The sequence below is a fragment of the Pectinophora gossypiella genome, chromosome 14 (genome assembly GCF_024362695.1).
Source record: "Pectinophora gossypiella chromosome 14, ilPecGoss1.1, whole genome shotgun sequence".
Taxonomy (NCBI): domain Eukaryota; kingdom Metazoa; phylum Arthropoda; class Insecta; order Lepidoptera; family Gelechiidae; genus Pectinophora; species Pectinophora gossypiella.
The window spans coordinates 12,905,229-12,930,579 of record NC_065417.1 but is presented as its reverse complement, the minus strand read 5'-3'; the positions used below and the strand labels follow the sequence as shown (position 1 = coordinate 12,930,579).

The 25,351-nt window shown below is 38.1% G+C and overlaps 1 protein-coding gene across 1 annotated transcript in view; it reads right to left on the bottom strand.

The window, feature by feature from the left end:
- LOC126372766 (neuropeptide Y receptor type 2-like) overlaps positions 1 to 25,102 on the bottom strand; it is a 102,434-nt gene extending 77,332 nt beyond the window's left edge. The window contains exon 1 of the mRNA XM_050018642.1: positions 24,803 to 25,102. The gene's annotated coding sequence lies outside the window, so the exon portion shown is untranslated. The remainder of the gene's footprint in view (positions 1 to 24,802) is intronic.
- Positions 25,103 to 25,351: the final 249 nt, after the last annotated feature.

The window sequence follows — 25,351 nt, the reverse complement described above, 5'->3', positions numbered from 1 at the left end:
TTGTTACTTTGAATAATATATTATTTTTTTTATTATTTATTCAAATATATGTCCAGGCACTGAGGGTGTTGCTACTCTTTTATCCGCATGGTGACACGGTTACTAGCTCAAAATATAGCACACACTCTCGTGTCACATTGTCGTAATATTTAATTATTTATATGGGAATGGAACGTAACTTGAATGGAACGTGGAAGAAAGAGAGCTGTGTGCGAAAGGGACAGGGAGTGTGATGGCGGTTGAAGATGAGTGTGCGTGCAGAGGTCGGATTTTAAATATGGAATAAATAGAAGAAGACGTTTACGTATTTGCGAAACCAAAGTTTTATTTCCGCCATCCCTCATTTATTAGCACAATATCCTAAAGATATATTCGGAAAGTGCGCGTAATCATGTCAATACGCACGCAAATGGAACCGTGCAAATAAATCAGCCGTATTGACGTTATCGTGTCCTTGTATTATATGTCACGAACTGAAACATGATAATGCAAGATCCAGACAGTCCTCTCCCTTTACTTTTAAACGACTTATGGTCATTTAGACTAAAGTGAGACCCCGGAGTGTCCGTTCTACACGTAGTATTTATTCTATGGTATAAGCTAACTTGTTGTTTTAAAATAATAAACTAAATACAAGCCCACCTTAGTGATCCAACTTCCGAGGTGGCTGTGGCTTTTTACAACTTGGTAATAAAATATTTTCAGGGACCCCTTTCAGAGTGAGTGTATAATATTCTAGTTCTAGTTGTATTTGCTATTTTAATAATTTTAGATACGATGGGTTTGACATAAAATATCTACATAGATAAAAACCTCTATATATATTTATAGTAATGTATATATATTATATATATAATTATATTTTATTTATTTATTTATGTTTTTTCTCTTAATCTATTTTACTTTTTTGCGCGCTACACTGCAGCTGTACAAGTGTACTATATCCTCTGCCGAAGGTTGTCTGGAAGAGATCGCTCTTAGCGATAAGGCCGCCTTTGCCCACCTTAGAATAAGTTTACCCTGTAAATGTTTTGTGAATGTGTGTGCAATAAAGTGTTTTATTATTATTATTAACCTCTAAAATAACTAAAGATTAAAAATTATAATAAACTAAAGTGAGACCCAGCGGAGCAGCGTGGTGGAGTATGCTCCATACCCCCTCCGGTTGATTGAGGGGAGGCCTGTGCCCAGCAGTGGGACGTATATAGGCAGTTTATGTTATGTTTATGAGACCCAGCGGGGGTGAGGTAAATCTAGCTCGGCAACGATACAAAGTGGTGCGGGGCGGAGTGTCCGTTCTATACGTAGTATTTATACTATACTTTTATGAGCCTGATTTTTCCGTAGACGAGTTTTAGTTTTTAATTTTTATGTAATATTACTGTACAGTTTTGTTCATCAACATCAGCAGAATTTTGCATATATTTTTAATACAAGTACCCATTGTTTTCTGGTAAAAAAATCATTTTTCTTTTTTTTTTCTTTTTTTTCATGTGATTTTTCAAAAAGGCGCTAACGTGGTTTTCACCATAAGGCATACATACATTAATCACCATCCATATTGCGCCAAGTACATTGTTTCTGGGAAACATAGCACGGAAAGTCCTTCATTTCTTGAGCGAGAAACATGGTCCAGCTCTAGACAGTTTTCTCCGTCTGCAAACTTGAAAACATATACAGCATCAATATACCAATACTCGCGCAAAGAAAACGTTTACTTTACAAACTTCACTCTATCAGTGTCAAGCAATGAGGTTACAATCAATTTGTGTTTTTCCTCCTACTACTTAATATAACCATACTGATTAGTATAAATCTTCTTAATGCGTCTTGGAATCTCTTAGAAAATGGGTTTTATGGATCTTTACCTATATTTCGTGGACCTCCACGCTCCGCCTGTTACCTAACAGGCGGGTTAAAAAGGCCACATTGAAGCAATTCATCGAAGAAAGCAATATTGCAATTTGACATATTTGCGCATATAAAAGAAAGTGCGCAATGCAATATTGCTTTTTTAGATGAATTGCTTCGATGTGGCTTTTTAACCCCCTATGTCTGAGGTCATTCAATACAACCGTCATAGGGGAATAGGGTAGTTTCCAAGTATTCAAATCAGTTACTTTTTACTTAACGTCAAAACACAAAATTACTATAGAATTTGTATGAAAAATCAACCTGTGGCGTCATAGAAAAACAGTGACAAAACGTCGCACTTATTATTACACTTTTCTTTATTAATAAATAATCATAAATAAGCTAATAAGCTTAGTTTTTTGTCATCTTTAGATCTGTATTTATTTAGTAATCAGAATTTCATAATTTATCTTTGACCTAGGAAACTATCCAATTGTAGACCCATTAAAAAACCGGACCTGTCAAATCTTCAGGTTAGGCAAGCGGACCCTGTGAAAAACGGAACAACTTTGTAACGTAAAACTATTTCAACACCACAAGCGACGACGTGAAAAACTTTTGTAAATATTTCATTCGGTAAAATCGAATGTCACAAACCGAACTACTACTATTTACCAAACCATCCAACTGGATATAAAACTTGGTAAATAAAAGTGTCGAATATAATGGCATATAAGGCAAATAAATCAGACGAACGACCTTACGCCGCGTATTTGTTGAACCATTACGGCTTTTGTTGACCAATTCCAACCACTTGTCGCGACCACGCTTCAATGTACATCATTATTATCAATCCACAACCTATTGACGATATCTTATTTATTACCCCTTGAGATTTGAGAAGAATTTATTACTATTTTTCTGCAATATTTGCTTGATTCTATGATTGAACCATTCAAACCGCGTCTATACTTGTGTTCTGTGATTGAAAGATTGAATGTGGAATCAATGACGATGGACGACTGCACAGAGTTTATTAATGGATAGTCTAATTAACGTGTAAACATCATGTCCTGCTTTCAGGACTAAACAACTGAACGGATGTGAGTGAATTTTAATAATGATGTCGATAGATCAAGCACTGAATTAACACGTTCACTCTGTATGAACCACATAATATGAGGAATTTAGAAACTCATACGCGCATGTCCCATATGTGGGGCACATGTTTTCTTGCCATATGTGTCTATGTACATAAGAACCAAGTGTTTATCAAAAAATAACATTGCACGTGAGTGGTTGGTATCTAATTTTCAGTTACACCGTGAACTTGTTAACACAATATATGTATACCTACGAAAAATGTTTGGGGACGGGTTTAGGGCCCTATCTCAATAATTATTGGTGGCCCTATCAACAAAAACCAGTTAAAAAGGCGACACTATATTGCAATTTGAAAGATACGCATACGCAAAGTGCGAAATGTCTACAATGTCAAATAACAATATTGCTTTTTCAGATGAATTGCTTCAATTTGACCTTTTTAGACCACCAGAAGCCTGTGGTGGTGTTACGGCGGTGTCCAAGATATAATGATATATAAATCCAAGATACGGCCTTTTAGAATAATTTCCAGAGACGGACTAAGTGCACGATATAACTAACCGAAGTCTACACGGATGAAGTCACGGCTGGGAAATTTGTATCTAGACAAAATTAACTGCTCCGTAGAAAGCAGAACTCCGCGAAATTGGAAGAAAAGTAACTTGAAAGTAACCATGTTCTTTGTCTTTGTAAGGAGTTTGATAACTAACGAGTTCAGTTGATAGAGCGCTAGCTTGTTCTCGAAACGTGGTATGTATGGGTAGAGAGTAAAAGAGAATTTAGAATGTTCGTCTAACCTAGCAAGTCGCAGGCGTCGTATAAAGACCACGACCTATTCAAAATAAGTAATAGCATTTTTCTGTAACTGACTATAAACACGCCATGACTATGCTCACGACACACAATTCGCGTGCTTCAATAAATAATTATCAACTACAGTATAATTTAATCTAATTCTGTATGTTTCTGAGTCCATCCGTTTTCTTGAATCTTAGTTTAACATTTCCAAGTCTCTACAAAATCAACAGTCGCTCTTCAATTAATTATGCGGATTAAATTGTATAATATTAGCTACATTATAAATCAATTTAATAATAGATACTTAGGAGTAAGTAACTAAAGAATTCATAAAAACGATAGCGTAGCGTAACTGCGCAATGACCTACACCAGAATTCTGTTTAAGGTCCAAGTCTATTCCGCCATGGTAGCAGACTGACAGCTAAGTTGGCATGGCTGACGTAGTATTTACACAATACGCGTAAAGCCGGCTACACACCTTGTACAGATTTAACTGTACGATCTAACTGTTCAGTTAAATCTGATGTCCTTAGTGCCTACACACGATAGTTTTTTCAGTTCAAATAATCTGTTCTCGCAAGTCGCACGTTCTCGGAATAAACATGACTTCATCGGATGATGTTGTGGCAATAATTGGACTATTGTGCATTTTGAAAAATAGAAAACAAAGAAGGAAAAAAATGTGGTGTAAACATTGGTTATTACTGAGACAACAGTATAACGCATAATAATTTATTGAAAGAACTCAGATTTTCTCCAGATGATTATAATAATTATTTAAGAATGAATGAAGAAACTTATTTGCATTTGCTTAATTTAGTCACACCCAAAATATTGAAACAGAATACGTGCTCACTCGACGACACTTGGGCAAAACTGACGAAACTGCGCAGTTTTCGACTACACACTCTCAGTTTGAACTGTACAGTTCCAACTGTACAGATTTATCTATTCATATTTTGATTAGATCTCAGTTAAACTGTACAGTTCAACTGTTTGTTCTACACACCTAACGATTTACTCGTATATGTACAGTTCGACTGTACAGTTAAAACGCACAGTTAAAACTGAAGGTGTGTAGCCGGCCTAACGCACTATGTGAAATATTTTGTGACTATGAAAAATTCTGATGGAATTCTAAAATTCATCAGAAGAATTCGGTGCGTTATATGACTGGGCTACGTTCAGTTTTCCGATGAAATTTAAAATTCATTTGTATTTAAAATGTATTCGTTGCTCATACTTGTATAGCGCGCGTTTCGCGTTCACTGGGCCTTCCTTTCTTCTATTCCGTGGGACGGATTCAAAGCGATTCTCACACGACGCAGATTTTGTAGCGGTACACAGCGAGGCGAGACGGGGTGTTCATGTGCTACACTCAACTGGTTACAGCATAAAGCGATTCTCACATTGCCCTGCATGGTGCAGCGTAGCGCGTGGATGCGTGTTCTTCCGTTGCTTGTAAGTATCTCCGTTTGTATAGAAAACAAAACACACATGCATCCATTCGCGTTCATGCGGACGCATTTTCTGTGTGTTAGACTGTGCGTGTTTGACTGTGAGTGTGAGAATCCCCTAAGTTAATGCGACCTTGCCGACCGCTTCGTCGCCAAACGCGTCAGTGCGTATTCTATGAAAATCGCCAATGTTCATCAGGTCCACAAAAGCTCGTATGTTTCGACGATACTAAACAGTAAACACACACGACATGGCTTTTGTCAATTTCGCCCCATTCACTTCAACACAGGCTATTGATTGCAGATAAGGAGATTTTTGGATTTGCGAGTGACAACATAATGGTGGTTTATGGAAAAAAAGGCTTAGTTGACGTTAGTGGAATATTCCAGTAGCTACCAAACAAATAGGTTGCATGCATAAAATAATATGAACGGTTCATATTCACCCTCAAATAAACAATATGTATACACACTACACAATACAATCTGTCTATAATAATAAAAAATATATTTATTCGAGTTTTAATTTAACCGATTGATGAATGTGGAGGAAGCAAGAGAAGTGTGTCAAGCAAATGAAGTCTCTCTTACTATGTATGTACGTAATTTTAACCAAGTTGCATAGAAAAGCGGATTACAATGACGACGGAGTAGTTACAGAGGTGAGGAAGAATCATGTATCTGTACCTAGCGATTGACCATGGCCTGCGTTTTAACGAATATATTAAATAATTAGTTCTATATTTGTTTTATCGAAATATGTATAATACACAATTTGTTCCGTTTTAGTTTATATAAAAAATTACTTCTCCTGTAACAGTTAGCCAGCGATGTACTTTTGAATTACGCACGTTGAAAAAACAAAATCTAGATAGGCGATTAGTTCTACATTCACTCTAATTACTTATCTACTTTTTACTTATAAAATTCATTACTTTAAGTTAAAAAAGAAAATACAAAGAACTAAACCCAGCGATGTATTTCTAAGTAAATGAATTTCGTTCGCTTATAATGGGACAGTTTTGTCCCCATTACAAATCAAATTAGATTTGCTTCAATTTTTTTAATTTAATATTTGTTATGTCAATATATCGAAGTTCACAAAATTTCAAAAAACAAAATCTTCTTTCTATGCGTAGGTAGTTTCTACTGTCAGGTTCTGTTAAAAATGTGTGCTTATAAATAAAAAAAAACAAATAATTTAAAAACGTACAGACAATTTTGATCATTCATATTATAATAATAATAATTTATTTTACAATACATCGCTAGCTTTACTTTCCTTTATATTTTCTTTTTAACTTAAAGTAATGAATTTTATAAGTAAAAAGTAGATAAGTAATTAGAGTTAATGTAGAACTAATAGCCTATCTAGATTTTGTTTTTTCAAAGTGCGTAATTCAAAAGTACATCGCTGGCTAACTGTTACAGGAGAAGTATTTTTTTATATAAACTAAAACGGAACAAATTGTGTATTATACATATTTCGATAAAACAAATATAGAACTAATTATTTAATGTATTCGTTAAAACGCAGGCCATGGTCAATCGCTAGGTACAGATACATGGAAGAATCAAGTAGTGTACATCCAAGGTAAATTAACGTAAAACCGTCATAAACGTCAAATGAGACACAGTAATGGCGGCGACGCGACATAAAAATATGAACAAAAAGTGTTATAGGTACCTAAAAATTTACGAAAATTAAATATAATTCTAAATCTATTTTATTTCATTTTCACGTGTAATTAATAATTATACGCGTTAACGCATGAAGTGTGAAGATCACGGGTTACGTTATCGCAGACGTAGCAGATGCTAGTTTATTTAGGACAAAAGTAATTTACGAGTAGTACCTATTGCCAGTAGATTAATTTACGAAAATGAAATATAATTCTAAAACAATTTTATTTCATTTTCACGTGTAATTAATAATTACACGCGTTAATGCATGAAGTGTGAAGATCACCCACAGCACGGGTTACGTTATCGCAGACGTAGCAGATGCTAGTTTATTTTGACAAAAGTCCGAGTAGTATAGTAGTACGAGTAGTGCCTATTGCCAGTAGATTAACTGAAATAACTATATATACAGATTTATTAGGGTACGTTAGGGCAAGTGGTTGCTTATGTTAGCACTGTACTTATGGTCCGTTGTCAGTCTATGTATTTTTATTTACGTTTGATACATTTCGCGTCGCGCGATAGCGTATCCTATGCTGCTGGGGCAGAAAGGGTATGATATATCTCAGCGTGATGTGTGTCAGAACCATCACTCAACAAGAGAGTTTGTTGTGCATATCAATAAGAGTGTTAATAATATTTCGTGTCATGTAAATATTTATGTATGAATGAATTCTTACGTACTTTTTGGGCCAAGGGTATTCGGTAGTTTCTATTACATACACACATAAACTCACGTCCGTAATCTCTAATGGGGTAGGCAGAATCACAAGTACTCAGAAGACAACTCGCAGCCACAGCTACGTGTAACTTTAAAAAAATTAAATCGTACAAATCTGACTCGAACCCGCAGCTTTTTTCAAACTGGGACGAGAACATTTACACCAGCTTTTTTTTTCATTTTCTTTTTTTTGACGTGACTTATTGTAGATTTGCCGCAGATAGCATTAACTACTTGGCCGGACAAATGGGGAGCGCTGAAGGCTCTCACCCGGTAAACGTTTAAGACAACAGGCCTGAGGGTGTCCACTTGTTTTACACCAGCGGGTCCTCATCCTATCCATGCGAATTTTTTCGATCTATGCCGTCCTTAATGTTATTAACTTATTATAGTAACTTAGTATACCTTCATACCACGCTATTAATCACCCAACCAAGCCGTTGACACACACAGCATGTTTCATCAAAATATACCAACAATTTCTTGGCCACATCAAAATCTGGAGCGGCAATCAATAATCTGGAATATCCTGTAGAAGGGTTAGATTGATAATGACAGAGTTGCATTGACGACTGCGAAACGTATTGGGTGATCAATAATACTACTTACGTGTTATGATTTTCGTCAATAAATGTTAACATTTTGTTTGAATAATATATATATAACAGCCTCTGTGGTATAGTGGTTAGAGCGTTAGGCTCACGATCTGGAGATCCGGGTTCGATTCCCGATGGGGGCATTGTCAAAATCACTTTGTGAGACTGTCCTTTGTTGGGTAAGGACTTTTCAGGTTGAATCACCTGACTGTCCGAAAAAGTAAGATGATTCCGTGCTTCGGAGGGCACGTTAAGTCGTTGGTCCCGGCTATTAGCCGTAAAAATACCTCCACCAACCCGCAGTGGAGTAGCGTGGTGGAGTATGCTCCAGTTGATTGAGGTGCGGCCTGTGCCCAGCAGTGGGACGTATTTAGGCTGTTTATGTTAATATATTTTTTAAAGAAGTTACATTATAATTATTCTTCTTTTTCCTTGCGCTATCCCACTTTAGGTTAAGTTTAGTTACATATTAACCAACTGAATTATGCTAATACAAAACGCTAGTCTAACTCCGCATTACGGAACAACATGTTTTGTGGTTCGTATTATCCCTGGGATAAATGTTCTTGTAAAACAGTTTTAGCTAACGTTTCTAAAGTTGCATTACAAATTAGACTTTCGGAACTCAGTTGGTGCATTCTGGAGATAGCTTGGTTTTGGACGTTAGTATTATTATGATCTGTGGTTTTGGTATTTGGAAAATAGTTTTGTAGGTGGATACTTGAAATTTCAAAGAAATGGCATTTGATAGACAAGAATGGAGAATGTTACACCGACATTTTTTTTGACGTGACTTATTCTAGATTTGCCGCAGATGGCATTAACTACTTGGCCGGACAAAATGGGGAGCGCTGAAGGCTCTCACCCGGTAAAACGTTTAAGACAACAGGCCTGAGGGTGCCCAGTTGGGTGCGAACCTCGGCTCAGGGCGTCGTTTGGGAGGAAAAAATATTTAAAAGAATTAATCGATCCCAGTGGGTCGATAGCGATAAGCGCTGATGAGGGAAGTCGTCGACCACGCCGGCGGGGTCGGTATCGGGGTCCTGAAGTGTTTGGTATCGCGAGCTGATTGGCTGCCTCTATGGCGATGTTACACCGACAAGAGCGTGGCTCTAATATTAATGGTGATGACTTGAAATCTGTATAAACATAGTAACATCAGACCATATCACGTTTAAGTGAGTCTTGGTTATAATTTGGCAAATAATGACATCATGGATGGCTCTACTTTACATAATAAATTACACCGTCTACGTTAGGTAAATACTTTTTGATATAACTAGAATATTCTAGTTAAACATATATACATTAACTCACGCCCGTATTTCCCGAAGGGGTGGGCAGAACTGCAAATAATCAAGAAACTATGCAGCCACTTTTGATATATAAGGTGAATAATGATAAACCGTATGACGAAAGGGGATGGGCCTAGTTAGTTCTAGTGAAAATTGTGATATACTATTAGGTTGTGATTTATTACTAAATTGGTTAGGTTAGGTTAGTATGCTGATAACAACAGCGAGGCTCAAATTCTAGTTCTAACCAAGATGTTCACTAATTTAACTAGTTTGGTTGGTTTGGACACGTTGAGCGGGCGAAGGATAATAGAATTGCAAAAGCGGTATATAAAGCGAAAATTGATGGTAGGGCTGGCAGAAGAAGACCGAGACGGACTTACATTGACCAAATTGGAGATGTCCTTAGAAAAGGTTTAATACGATCTACTCTGAATCGGCGTGCGTGGATGAAGCGATTGATGAATGTGGAGGAAGCAAGAGAAGTGTGTCAGGATCGAAGCAAATGGAATTCTATAGTCTCTGCTGCCCCCGGTGGGAAATAGGCGTCAGTTTATGTATGTAGGTATGTTAACTAGTTTGACTGTAACACTGACATTTACACTCACACATTTACACATGGGCATTTTTTTTTGACGTGGCCGCACAGTGGTCAGCAGAACTCATCGTCAATTCCGAAGGTACAGAGTGTCCAATCCTGGACACTATTTTACTGAATTCGAATTTGTTTTTAAGGTCTTGTTATGTGTCAAAAATTGATTTAAGTGCCTAGAAGACAAATGATCAAAAATGACTTTTCGAATACTTATCCCTTCCCTTCTTCTTTCCTTCCTACCTTCTTAACCTTTTCCCTTCGTTTTTCCAGGTTATTGTTTTTTGACATGAATTAAGTACTTGTACATTTGCTGCAAACGGAAAACTACTTGGCAAAACAAATGAGAAACGCTAAAAGTATCATCCGGTATAAATTTTAAAACAACAGGCCTGAGGGTGCTCAGTTGGGCGCGAACCTCGGCTTAGGACGTCCGAGAGAATACCTACTTATTTGAAAGATTCAAATCGGCCCTAGTGGGTCGATAGCGAAAAGAGCTGAATCAGGGAGCTTGAAAGGTGAGATGACAGTCACTATTAAAACTTTAGAGGCATTTCTTAGCTAAACAAGTTCCGATCTTAAGACAGCCCGCGTCTCTGTCTATAAGGTTATGGAAGGGCTTTCGTCCTTTAATAGTAAATACATTAATGTCTAATTAAGTTAGCTTGTAATATGGTATAATGGAGTCGCGGTAAATCGTACAGAACGAGAGCATTAGACTCGATGACTGTGTCAAAGAAAAAGTATAAAATTCTAATTTAGAAATAGAAGTCAGTCTAAGATGAATAAAAATTCAATCTCATGTTTCTTTTTGACACATTTACGAATTTGCATTAAGAATTACGAAACAAAAGAATACTACGTTTGCCCACGTCATACGTGTGTCATCATTATCTTCCTAGCATTATCCCGTTTTTCACAGAGTCCACTTAATTAACCTAAAGATTTGACAGGTCCGGTTTTTTACATAAGCAGTCGCCTATCTGACTTTCCAACTCGCGAACTGAAATAGCAGACCGATAGAGGTTAGGTTACATATTTCCGAAAATACACTTCTCGGGAATGTAGGTTTCCTCACGATGTTTTCCTTCGCTTCTGAACACGTTATAATCATTTATGTTCTAAACATGAATTCGAAAACAAATTCGACAATCATTGGTTTAGGTCTGTGCTAGATTTGAACCTGCGACACTAAAGCGAGAGGCAAGCGTTCTATCATCTGGGCTACCACGGCCCACGACGCTCACGTCTTACGTGTGTATCTATGCAAATTCTAAAGAAATAGTTTTGAAATTTCGTAAAAGATTCTGAAGACAAAACATTTATGAGGACAATCTTGTCCTCTTGTCTATTTGGTATGATAATTTGATAGATAGGATGCCGGCGCAACTTCCTGCTTACTTGCGCCCGCAATCCGCAGTCCTAACGAGTTGATACTCACTACAACTTGCAGACATACTTGGTAATTAATTTTGTACCAGTTTTATTATCCCATGTGTAACGAAGCATTTCGGACCAACGAGCCTTGTAGCGACATCTAGTGGTTTCTTGCGATATAACGTTGTTTTTATATTTTACCCGCAGGAAATCACAGATGGCGCTGCAGGGTTATCGATGGGCCCGAATATTTTTAATTATTTTATTTTCTTCTAAATTTGGTATATTTAATTATCTGCAACATTTATTGAAATTATATTATAATTATATTGTTTAAATTTTGGGATCAAACAAGTCGATCGATTGTTGTCGTTGATTCGGCGAATTTATGGTTTGGTAGATTTTATTTTGGTTGGCAACATTGTTGGTTCTTGTGTCAGACTGACAGCTGGCTGAGCTGAGAGACAGGTTATGGAAAGTGGGGACGTCGCGAGAGCGCCGGAGACTCCACTGCCGTAACTATAATGTGGGCAAATTAAAAGCCACGATTTATCGGCGGCATCAAGAGCCGATGTCTCGATTTAAATAAACAACTTAACCGAGATGGTGAGTCCTCGCAATTCTTCGTGCATATTTTTGCACCAACTTTGTGATAACCTCGAGGTCCTTGTTTTCAGCAACATCACTGAAATCCCATCGCCTAAGGTCCAGTGGGTGGGTTTAGGTTTCATCCGAGCGATGCCCAACTATCCCGGATGAACCTGTAAGTTATTTTCTTTGTTTTACACTCGTGAGTTGCCTTGCCACGCTGTCAGCTGAACCACATGCTAATCATTGCCATTCCTTGTTGCAGATGGGGTTTTGTTTTTCCTTTAAGTTTTAACGTTTTAAAGTTTTAACGTTTTTGCAAGTTTTAATCTAAGAAGAAGTTTATGATTGGATCGGACTATTTCAACAAATTTTGTGAATGAAGATTGCTACTGTTTTCTTCTGCGTTTGCAAGTTATTTCAAGCTTTATTTCGGCGGAGCTTGCCTTGGTTGTTTGCACGTCGAGGCTTTCCTTTGTGCGGCGCGCATGTGGAGGTGCCGCGCCTCTCCTTTTGTCAACACTCCGGATAAGGCCCGGTGAAGGACTGCGAGGTTGACCGGTGGACGTGCAGCCCGCCAGCTGCGTAACAGTTGGCCCGCTGCGCCGCCATCGTCCAGCACGCCCTGGCCTGAGCCGGCCTCAACTCATCACCTGTATGGTATTCCGGAACGCCTCAGGTAGGCCTGATAGTCGGAGGTCCTCGAGTAAGTGAGGTGCCTACAAGATGGACGGAAAGATATTTTAAAACCTAGTGTTATCTCATGGTCATGTCACAGAGTGATACTTTACCTAACGGCCCACTAGTTTTCATTGAATTCCATTCTCTAAGTAAAAAGAAGAGTGTTTCAGTGGCGCCCTTCTGGTGAAATTGTCGCTCTGTACAACCATTTAGAATATAAGTGGTGTTGGCATAAACTTTAAGATTAAATTTAGTGAAAACAGTGTATTTTTTATTATTAAAAGTGATGGGATTTTGTGTGAATTGTTTGTGTTTTGTTTGCATCTTAGGTTAAGTTGTGTTTTGTCTTAGCATAAGTAAGGTTCTAGGCCTCATACAGAGACCTAACTTAAATACTTTTTTTTTGTACAATAAGTTAAAACCCAATTTTATGACCAAACTGGTCTAGGGCTTATTGTCATTTTTAGTATTACATTTGTGTTTTCTTTTAACCTTTATAGGTATAAACTACAGGTTGAACCAATTTTTTAATGCTTACTAGCAATTATTTTTTACCAGGATTGAGTACCTATTTTTTTAAGTAAAATTTGGACAAAAAATATCTATGTTAAATGAGTTTTGTAAACATATAGATTTAATTAAAAAAACAATTTCACATTTAAAAACAATTATAATTTATCACTTTCTTAAAACACATAAAGGTAGTATTTTATAACATTTACAACAGGATATTGAGTAGAAATAGATATTTTGTAACTTTGCTTCATCATCATATTGATAGTTGTGCCGCTGCTTGGCAAATATTTTGCTTATTTGTTTTTATTGAAATAATTATAGAACTGTCTTTCAATATCAACTTTATTGAGTATTCAGTAGTAAATTTCCTTTACCATCTTTACATATTGATTGATAACATATTACAACTTAAAAATAAACATTTACTTCATAGTAAACATAACCTTAAACAAAATTTATATAAAACACTGTTGTTTCTTTTATTGTTTTGAAAATTATTTACAGGGATAGACTGAGAATTGATGTTGTGTGATGATTACACTTATTTGATCAGTATTTAATGGAAATTTTGTATATATTTTAGAAATTAAGTTTTGGAGGCAGACGGGTACATTTTGAGATATAAATTTACTTCAGTTTACTTCAAACCTCTTTTCAATCTTGAAATTATAACTCTGAAACACAACCATGGATATCCAAACGGTTTATTTACATTCACTGCTCCGTGATGAATTAATATATGAAGTAAGTATTCGTGCAGAAGCACCGGCAGATACTGTTCTCAATTTGAAGAAACAGCTTAGGGAGTTGATCACTGGTTTCTCTCCGGATGAAATAATGGATGATGAACGAAGACCACAGGCAGAATTCCCAATCATCACCGAAAAGCTGAAGGAGCTGCAGGCAAAACTTGATTTAGCAGTGAAGTCTAGGGAACGTCATCACCTTATGCGTGCTAGGGCTTTATATAATCATCTTCATCACCGTCTTGAGCGTGTGGTATGCACGGAGTCTGTCGATAGGGACATAAAATTGAAGCTGAATAAAAATCTTATAGCTTGCGGTCACTCATTGGAGAAATTGTCGTCAACAAAAAACGTCATCGACCCAGAAGAGGAAAACAGGGGAAAAGGGACAGATGGTTCAGCAATTAATTTAATGAAGTGGAACATTAAATTCGACGGCCGTACGAGTCCGCATACGTTCTTGCAGTCGATAAGTGAACGCGCCTCAGCGTTCGGAGTTAGTGACAATGTACTTTTCAAGTCCGCCTTTTGTTTCTTTTCGGACCAAGGTCTTCTATGGTACAGAGGTGTTAAGGAGCAGGTTTCGTCTTGGCAGGAATTAAGTGAGCTTTTAGTCCAGGAATTCGCACCCGTTGATTTCGATTATCGTTTGCTGGGGGAGATTAGAGCTCGCACCCAAGGACAGGATGAACCAACACACATCTATTTTGCAGTCATGAACTGTATGTTTTCACAATTGAAACGACCACTTTCGGATAGTGACAAATTAGAAATTTTGACGCACAATATTAGGCCCGTTTTTAGAGAGCAGTTAGCATTGCACCTGCACGACATAGCTACGATAGCTGAATTAAAAGAAAAATGCCGAAAAATAGAATCTGCGCGACAAATGACACAGCTCTTTGTCGAACCACCTAAGCAGTCTAGTTTGAACAATGACTTCGTGTACAAAGGCAAAACAAAACCTATTATGCCAGTCAGCGAATCCCCTGATGTTAGGGAAACCGAACAGGTCTCGGCAGTTCAGCCACCAATTCAGGCTCAAACTTTTAGGCAGCAACACCCGCCAAGTAATGAAAAGCCTGGTAGTTATAATACAAAATCAACGGCTAACAAATCAGTATTTTGTAAAAGATGTAAGGTGTCTACTCACTCAACCGCAAGGTGTAGGGACAAGACAGTCAAATGTTTCAAATGCGGTCATTTAGGGTTTACGGTAAGGTCGTGCCCTAAATGTAACAACCCAAAAAACTAGGTTGCTCGGACAATAACGCCGATCCTCCATCGAAGGTCGAAGATGGGGATTGGAAACAATGGTTACAGGTAGTAACTAATTATTTTAAGCTGAACAACGTAGCTTCCGTTTTGTTCGAGCCCAATGATGATGACGTTCGACCATATTTAAAACTTAATGTCCTGGATTTGTCAATTTTTGGATTGCTGGACTCAGGTGCAGCAATTTCTATTTTAGGTAATGGAGCACAAAAATATTTTGAATCATTAGGTTTCACAGTACAATCTGGGAAAGACACTAATGTGACTGTTGCGGATGGTTCCCAGTGTACCTCTACAGGATTTTTAATGTTGCCCATTACATTTAATGGAGTAACCAAAATTTTGAAATTTTTTATAATACCCAGTATAAAACTAAATGTTATTTTAGGCGTAGACTTTTGGCAGGCATACAATTTGATGCCAGAAATTTTTGAAAGTGTTTCCTACATGAGAGGTCCACAAAAGTTTGTAGAAATGCCAGTCAACTCTATACAAGCTTATGACAGTCTTCCCAATGATCACAAGGAGTTAGCGGAGCTTATGATAACGAAATTTCATGACATTTCTTTTGAGCGCAAGGGTTTAGGTAGGACGCATCTTACTCAGCATGTCATCGACACTGGGGTTGCGCCACCGGTCAAGTGTAGACCTTATCCCATGTCACCGGAAAAGCAGAAGGAACTACATAAGGAATTGGACAGGATGCTGGAGCTGGACGTCGTCGCTCCGAGCGAGAGCCCATGGAACAATCCGGTCCTTATGGTTCCTAAAGCTGACGGTACATGGCGATTTTGTCTGGACTGCCGGAGGCTCAACTCTGTGACGAAAGGCGATGCTTATGCCATTCCTTACATACCCCAGATATTAGATAGCCTCAAGAATGCCAAATACATCAGTTCTGTGGATTTTAAATCGAGCTTTTGGCAAATTCCACTCGACCCTAGCTCGCAGGAGAAGACGAGTTTTACAGTGCCTGGTAGGGGGTTGTTTAAATTTAAAGTTATGCCATTCGGCCTATGCGGAGCTCCTGCTCGCCAACAACGGCTCATGGACATGTTGTTTGGACATCCTTTCTGCAGTGACATAACTAAAGGCATGATATTCGTATACATAGACGATATTATAGTAGTTGCTGAAGATCTGGAAACACACATACTTCTGTTAAAGAGACTTCACGATAGGATACACAGCGCCAATTTAACTATCAACTTTGAGAAGAGCAAGTTCTTCCGTAGCTCTTTAAAATATCTGGGATATGTAGTGGATGAGTTTGGGCTTAGGACGGATCCCGATAAGGTTCGTGCTGTTCTGGAGTTCCCGGTACCCAAAAATCCGAAAGAACTAAAAACCTTTTTAGGTGTTTGTTCTTGGTACCGTAGGTTTATCAGAAATTTCTCCACCATTGCGGCACCCTTACACGCTCTTACCAGCTCAAAAACTAAATTTATCTGGAACAAAGACGCAGAAAACGCTTTTGTCACTTTAAAAAACAGTTTAGTTTCAGCTCCAATTTTAGCCTGCCCTGATTTTAGTAAACCATTTTCAGTTCACTGCGATGCATCGAATTTTGGCGTAGGAGGTGTGTTAGCGCAGAATATTGATGGCCATGACCGCCCTATCGCTTATATCAGCAGATCCCTTAACAAAAACGAACGTAACTATAGTGCTACCGAAAGGGAGGCGTTAGCAGTTGTGTACGCGGTTGAGAAATTTGAACCATATTTAGGTAGTAGACTATTCACCGTCGTAACCGATCACGCTTCACTTAGGTGGTTCATGAATTTGGAGAATCCTACGGGACGCTTAGCTCGTTGGGGTTGTAGGTTATCCCAATTTAATTTTACAATCGAGCATAGGAAAGGGAAGGATAATGTCGTCCCTGATGCCCTCTCACGATTGCTGCATGTGGATGCCATTGATGCTCCAAATGCAGGAACCGGTGATGAGTGGTATGATAAGGTTTTCTCTGGTTGTACGGCTTATCCCAAAAATTATCCCAATTATCGCGTCGAAAATGGTACTCTTCTACGATACAGCAAGGGTAAGTATGCCCTGACTCAGGAGTTTGATTGGAAGATTGTTGTGCCAAAGTCAAACCGTCTGCAGGTCATGTCCGAAAACCACGAACCACCGACCTCGGCACACCTCGGAGTGTTTAAAACGCACCGTAGGTTGTGTTTGAGGTATTTCTGGCCAGGAATGTACCGCGACGTGCTTGATTTTGTCAACAAATGTAGTATTTGTTCCGCTTATAAGCACAGGACCAAACTCACTCCTGGGATCATGGGTCAGCCTAAGCAGTGTTATAGGCCGTTTCAAGCTGTATCCGTAGATTTGGTAGGACCTCTTCCACGATCACGTTCGGGTTACATGCACCTTTTAGTAGTAACATGCTGTTTTTCAAAGTACACCATGTTATTTCCACTTCGTCGAGCGACTAGTGCTGCAGTAGCTAAAAACTTTGAGAATTATGTGCTTCTAGCTCACGGGATTCCTGAAACCGTAATTACCGACAATGGGGTTCAATTCACGGGATCAGAATTCAGTGGCCTTCTCAAGAAGTACAATATTCCACGAGTTCACTACGGGCCTAGGTACACGCCACAGATTAACATGGTGGAAAGGTACAACAAAACAGTCATGACAGCTGTTTCGTCTTATGTAGCTGACGATCATAAGACATGGGATCTAAATTTATTTAAGGTGCAGTTTGCATTAAATAGTGCGGTGAACGATACCACTGGGTTTAGTCCATTCTTTTTAGTCCATGGCCGGGAACCGATTATTAACGGTTCCTTTTATAAAAATGATGATAGGGAATACGAGGTCTCTATGCCAAGGGACGAGTATGCGGGTGAATTTGGGGTCCTTCGGGATATTTTTGATAAGGTTCGAGTTAATATCGAGAAGGCTCACACGACGAACGCGAAGTACTACAACCTGCGACGCCGTAACGTCAATACTTTGCGCGAAGGTCAAGTAGTGTGGCGGAAAACGTACGTACAGAGTGACGCCGCAAATTTTAAAGCCTCGAAACTTGCCCCAAAATACGAGCAGTGCGTAATTAAAAAGGTATTATCACCCTTGGTGTACGATTTGGTTTCATTTGGTGGCAAGAACTTAGGTTCTTGGCATATAAAGGATTTAAAAATTTAATTTACAAATTGCCCCGTGTTCCCCCATGTCATATTTTTTTAAAAACAAATTTTTCCGGCTTGGATCATTGTTTTGGCTCAATTTCTAAATTTACATTTATAAAGAAAGCTACAGTATTTTTCCTTTTCATAATTAGCTTTCATAACATTTTAATTTAGAAAAAATTTTGGTGTGTTTACTTGTGTCGTAAGTGGCCTAGTAACAACCTTTTTATAACAAACACGTTTTTATGTAGTTAAAGACTATTAATTAAGTCTTTTGATTTTAAAATAACTACATTTACCATTAAATGTTTTATGTTATATGTTTTTTTTAGTGTGTTTATGGTGCGCTGATAAGGCCCATACACACTAGCGTCTGCAACGCAGCGTTTTTATGAACGCCCACTTTAGCGTTTCATATTTTTATGTTTTTTTTTTGTATAGGCGATTATAGCCAAGTTTTAAGTATAGTTTTTTCATGTTGCTCGTGTCAACATTTTTTTTTTAGGCATTATAGTAGCCATTTGTTAGGAATTAATTTTTAGATAGGGAACCTTATTAGATTACTCATTGTTTTTTTCCTTTTCGACGGAGCGGGTAGTGACTCCTTAAATAAGCCTCTAGCAACTGTTGTTTTGTTTTTTGTCTTTGTCTTTAGAATTGGGATATCGAGTGACACTAAGATAGTCGTCAGCTCATCAGGGTTATGAATGTGGGTGACACCCAGTGAAATGGATACTGGGTGCTACTATATGAAAGAAGTGAAAGGTGATCAATGAATGGTGATGAATAACAGGTCGGGGTAATTGTTGTGCTTAGGGTTGTGCTGTTTATATGTTGGTTTGTGCTTCGTTACGTTTTTTTTATAAATTGTTTAGTTGTCTTGTCTTTTGTGGCAGATTTTTTTTTAAATTTGATAAAATTTAGACTGGTTGTGCGCTCCAGGCTCTATGGCTGAGGGCAGCCGTGTTTCTCACCCAGTTCAAAACCTCTCGTGGGTAGGGGGGTATTGTAACGAAGCATTTCGGACCAACGAGCCTTGTAGCGACATCTAGTGGTTTCTTGCGATATAACGTTGTTTTTATATTTTACCCGCAGGAAATCACAGATGGCGCTGCAGGGTTATCGATGGGCCCGAATATTTTTAATTATTTTATTTTCTTCTAAATTTGGTATATTTAATTATCTGCAACATTTATTGAAATTATATTATAATTATATTGTTTAAATTTTGGGATCAAACAAGTCGATCGATTGTTGTCGTTGATTCGGCGAATTTATGGTTTGGTAGATTTTATTTTGGTTGGCAACATTGTTGGTTCTTGTGTCAGACTGACAGCTGGCTGAGCTGAGAGACAGGTTATGGAAAGTGGGGACGTCGCGAGAGCGCCGGAGACTCCACTGCCGTAACTATAATGTGGGCAAATTAAAAGCCACGATTTATCGGCGGCATCAAGAGCCGATGTCTCGATTTAAATAAACAACTTAACCGAGATGGTGAGTCCTCGCAATTCTTCGTGCATATTTTTGCACCAACTTTGTGATAACCTCGAGGTCCTTGTTTTCAGCAACATCACTGAAATCCCATCGCCTAAGGTCCAGTGGGTGGGTTTAGGTTTCATCCGAGCGATGCCCAACTATCCCGGATGAACCTGTAAGTTATTTTCTTTGTTTTACACTCGTGAGTTGCCTTGCCACGCTGTCAGCTGAACCACATGCTAATCATTGCCATTCCTTGTTGCAGATGGGGTTTTGTTTTTCCTTTAAGTTTTAACGTTTTAAAGTTTTAACGTTTTTGCAAGTTTTAATCTAAGAAGAAGTTTATGATTGGATCGGACTATTTCAACAAATTTTGTGAATGAAGATTGCTACTGTTTTCTTCTGCGTTTGCAAGTTATTTCAAGCTTTATTTCGGCGGAGCTTGCCTTGGTTGTTTGCACGTCGAGGCTTTCCTTTGTGCGGCGCGCATGTGGAGGTGCCGCGCCTCTCCTTTTGTCAACACTCCGGATAAGGCCCGGTGAAGGACTGCGAGGTTGACCGGTGGACGTGCAGCCCGCCAGCTGCGTAACAGTTGGCCCGCTGCGCCGCCATCGTCCAGCACGCCCTGGCCTGAGCCGGCCTCAACTCATCACCTGTATGGTATTCCGGAACGCCTCAGGTAGGCCTGATAGTCGGAGGTCCTCGAGTAAGTGAGGTGCCTACAGGTGTACGGGCAGTGTTTTAAACATAGTGATATCCCATGGTTGTTACGGAGTGACAATTAACCTGACGGACCAAAGCGCGACCTGTCTCCCTCCATAGGGTTTTTGACCTACCTATGGTTAACCAAATCTGTATATTGAAAATTATACATTGTACCAATTCAAGGGAGTTTTCTTTGTCTCATGCTCACCGGTCTATAACATCTAGCTGTGCCCTTCAGGTAAACACCACTTAATAAATTTTCTGAAACATATCAGTATTATAACACCATTTCCTATTTACACTACCTTCCTATAAGGTAAGCAAAAATCTAGTGTTTCACATGCCTTTACCACGATTTTCTTTTGGGTATTTCACCGGCAGATGACTGAAGAATTCGTTTTAAAAAGCAATTATCTAAGTTTTAATTAAATAATTCAGTGAATGTTATTTATTTTAGACCACTGAAGTCTAAAGTAAGACTAGATGAAGCTAAAGTCAGGATTTACAGTAAATGGAATTCCGCGGTTTCTTTCCAAAAAAGGCGTGATCCTATTAAGGTACGTATGTAAGTAAAACCTATGGTACCAGAGCTATCGAAATTTAAAACATAATTATTATCACCATCTTTCTAGCAGCCTTATTCCGTTTCCACAGGGTCCGCTTACCTTAGCTGAAGATTTTCCAGGTCCGATTATTTTACAGAAGTGACTACCTGTCTGACCTTAACCTGCGTAAAGCAAGCAAGCAAAGCATAAAAAAACAAACAAAAGAAATTAACATATTAAAAATATCTTTCTGTTAACAAAACCTCCCAATAGACACGCTAGTTTCAATCTAGGTAATAATTTGTAGTCTGATTTTTTACCCGCATTTCAATTAATTGAAAGAAATCAAGTGATTTTTCAAAAAGGTGCTTACGTAGTTTTTTTCACTAAGTATAAGATGACGATATACTTTTTATGTGTTAAATTAACAATACATTAGATTTTTAGGTACTAACACTTTCACTTTGATAATATTTCAATATTACGAGAGTTTACAAGAACAAGTAAATATTTGATTAAAATTCAATTTTGTTATTAAAGTCAACTTTTTAATCATTTAGCTGGATAATATTCGCTATGGAAACGAGTTTCAATTACTTTGTAAACTATAGGAACGATTTAATTGGATGGTTATTGTGAAATATTGATTTGATGTGAAGCTTGCAGTATACAAATATAAGTACTAACAAATATATAGGGATCTGGAAGACCGCTTCATTTTTGTCCCGTTGGGCTGAATAAATAAATAAATAAAAATCGTTTATTTCGGACAAAGTCCATAGAATGTTAGTATACAAACGATTTATAAACTAGTGTTAGTAGGACATTATTCGGGCGATCATAAGTTCAAATTATAGGGTGTGAAGCTCCATCCACCTTTTTAGAAGGGGGGAGTCCCACCTATCACATAACGTCTTCAGCATACTGTAGGGGCTGGCTCGAGTCCGCGTGAGAAGCGACGCACAACGTTTCCGCATGATTGCTGCAAAACCATCTGTGTGGGCCTCAGTGAACATACGAGAGGCGACAAGCGAAAGCTTTATTATACTGGACGCGCAGATCGCTGTATGCCCGACGCGTGTAATCCACCCACAGACTGCACGTGTAAAAGGACTGGCAATATGCTCTGAAGAGCGTTACCTTAACCTCTTCGGTACACCGTGCAAATCTGCGGTATGTTATGTAACGACTACTTACATCGGACAGCCAGTGACCTGCGCTCCCTGATGATGTGTGACAGGCGTGTCGCCATACGGTTAGTCATATCCATCTGAGGAGTTCGTACCAAAATTGCCAAGTGGTTTTCTAGTTGCTTGTACTCTTATCTATCCCTTCCAAGACTACGGGCTTGGGTTTATTTATATATGTACGTAAATAAGAAATTTCTTGTCTATTTTTTGGACATTTCTTATACCTAGTAAGTAAATATTTCCGATACCGGCTCCGCCGGCGTGGTCGACGATTTCCCTCATTCAGAGCTTGTCGTTATTGACCCACCAGAGTCGATTAATTCTTTCAAATAACATCCTCTTAGACGACGCCCTGAGCCGAGGTTCGCGCCCAATTGGGCACCCTCAGGCCTGTTGTCTTAAATTTTGTACCGGGTGAGAGCCCTCAGCGCTCCCGCCATTTGCGGCAAATCTACAATAAGTCATGTCATAAAAAGAAGCCATTATCTACGATAAAATATACATATTATACCATACACGTGTGTATCATGTGATTGACACCTCGCGGTCAGCTGGTATATACCTACAATACAAACAGCTAATAATATACACTAATAGCCGATAGTATGCTAATAATTTATGTTTCATTATGTATCGGCACGTTGCGTTAAACATTATTAAAGTTACCTATAAATAAAATGTACATTACATTTTAAGGCGATTCTCACACTGCCCAGCGCGATGCAGCGTAGCGCGTGGATGCGCGTTCTTCTGATGCTTGTAAGTATCTCCGTTTGTATAGAAAACATGCACAGTCTAACACAGAAAATGCATCCACCCACGTTCATGCGTCCACGAGTGTTTTGTGTTTGGGCTCTGACATGGCTCATGTAACGACTACTTACTTACATCAGTAAGTAGTAACCGGACCAACAGCTTAAAGCCGTACATAAACAGTCTATATACGTCCCACTGCTGGGCACAGGCCTCCCGTCAATCAACCGGAGGGGATAAATAAAAAATAAATAGGTAATAAAGCCGTCTGTAATAGTGATATAACGGTAGATTGTTAGATTGTTGTTGGTTGTTGTTGTTGATTGTTGTTTTGGTAGATTGTTGTTGTTGTGTTGATTGTTTTCCAACTAAATATTAATGTAATGTGTGTATATTTTAATGTTGTAGATGTATATGTGTGTCGTAGATTTTACCTAAATAAACTTTTTTATTATTATATTTTTTGATGAAAAGGAAGAAAAACATTCAACTATCTTATTGTATAATTCTAATAAATTAATTATAAACCCTACGGCCAATGCATACGGATAATTTCATTCTTTTGATCACACTGATTGACCTAGCTATCAGTATTGATGGTGTAATCATAGCTCATTGTTAATAGGTACGGCCTCCATGGTCCAGTGGTTGAGCGTTGTGCTCACGATCCGTAGGTCCTGGGTTTGAATCCCAGTGGGGCTAATCACAAAAATTTCTTTGTGATCCCGTTTGGTTAGGACATTACAGGCTGATCACCTGATTGTCCGAAAGTAAAATGATCTGTGCTTCGGAAGGCACGCTAAGCCGTTGGTCCCGGTTACTATGATGTAAGTATGTAATCATTACATGAGTCATGTCAGGGGCCTTTGGCGGTTCAGTAATAACCCTGACACCAGAGTTGATGAGGTTGGTATTCCGACTCAAAACCCACACGATAAGAAAAATAATAGGTCTTTTATGTATAAAAATGTTTCAGGCTAGTAATCAGAAACTATTACAAGGTAGACGTTTTTACTATATCAAAAAAGATAATGTGCATCACCAAATTGATGTCTACGCAGCTTAAGACACATTAAAATGTCAGTACTTTTAAATAGTATGAATAAGCAGGTATATTACTATAAAACATTTAGATAAATCAAACAAACAAATAAACAATAATACATAAATAAAAAACTACTACAACACTTACACACACACACACACACACACTTACTTAGATAAATGTTGATTGATGGGAGGCATGTGCCCAGCAGTGGGACGTATATTAGGCTATTTATTTTTATTGAGAAATTGAAAGTAGGTACGTATTGAATTACAATCACTTGTTAGTCCTATTGCTAGACGTGCATAATTTATGTTGTTGTAGAATAAGTTCATTATTTATTTATTTAAACTTATCATCATCATCGCACACACCATCATCAGCATCATGTGTGTTCATCTTGCTACCCCTAGCCCTACTCCTCCTCTGACTACCCCTATTGGGATGTTATGCTGGAATAAATACACCAGATTCATTATGAACGATATTTAAAAATAGTGCACCTTTTAATGTTGTAAACATTCTCAAACATCGTCATTAACTACTAAAAGAAAAACAGCGAGCGTCCACCACTCGCTGATGAAAAATAAAATATTAATTTAATTATGAAAGAAAACAAAATTAAAATAACGAATTCTTATTACAAAAGTTTGGAATTACTTACCAAAAACAATTCGATTGCTGTTGATCGGTTGAAAATTCCGACTTCTTAAAACTTTTCGGCCAGTTTTACAACGAAACAATAAACACCCAAGGAGTTCCAACTCAAATCAAAATTAAGAAGTTTCAACTGCACTGATTAAAAGTTCTTCGCTTTATGAATATAAAACTTTGGATTTTCGAAGGGGTCCGAATAATATTTAAATCGAAATTGGATATTTGATTTTTGAATATGGAACAAACTTTTTGAATGAGGGAGTTTTCGCGCGTTTCGAGAGCGATACGAGTCGTGTGCACGCTTCAGTGTTCTGAGTCAGACTGGATAACGCTCGTCACTCCAATGATACCGAGATAGTTCAAGTGTTTTTTAAATTACTTCGCAACTGATAGTACAAGGAAATCACTTTGTACATTTTTGTTTTGTTTTGATAACATTTTGATATAGATGCAATATAAAATTAAGTCAACTTTTAAGACGGGTTCCCATTTAATGGCCAAAAGGGTATTTGACAGGGTCAAAGACAAATTATAAAATGCTAATCTAGAAATAGAA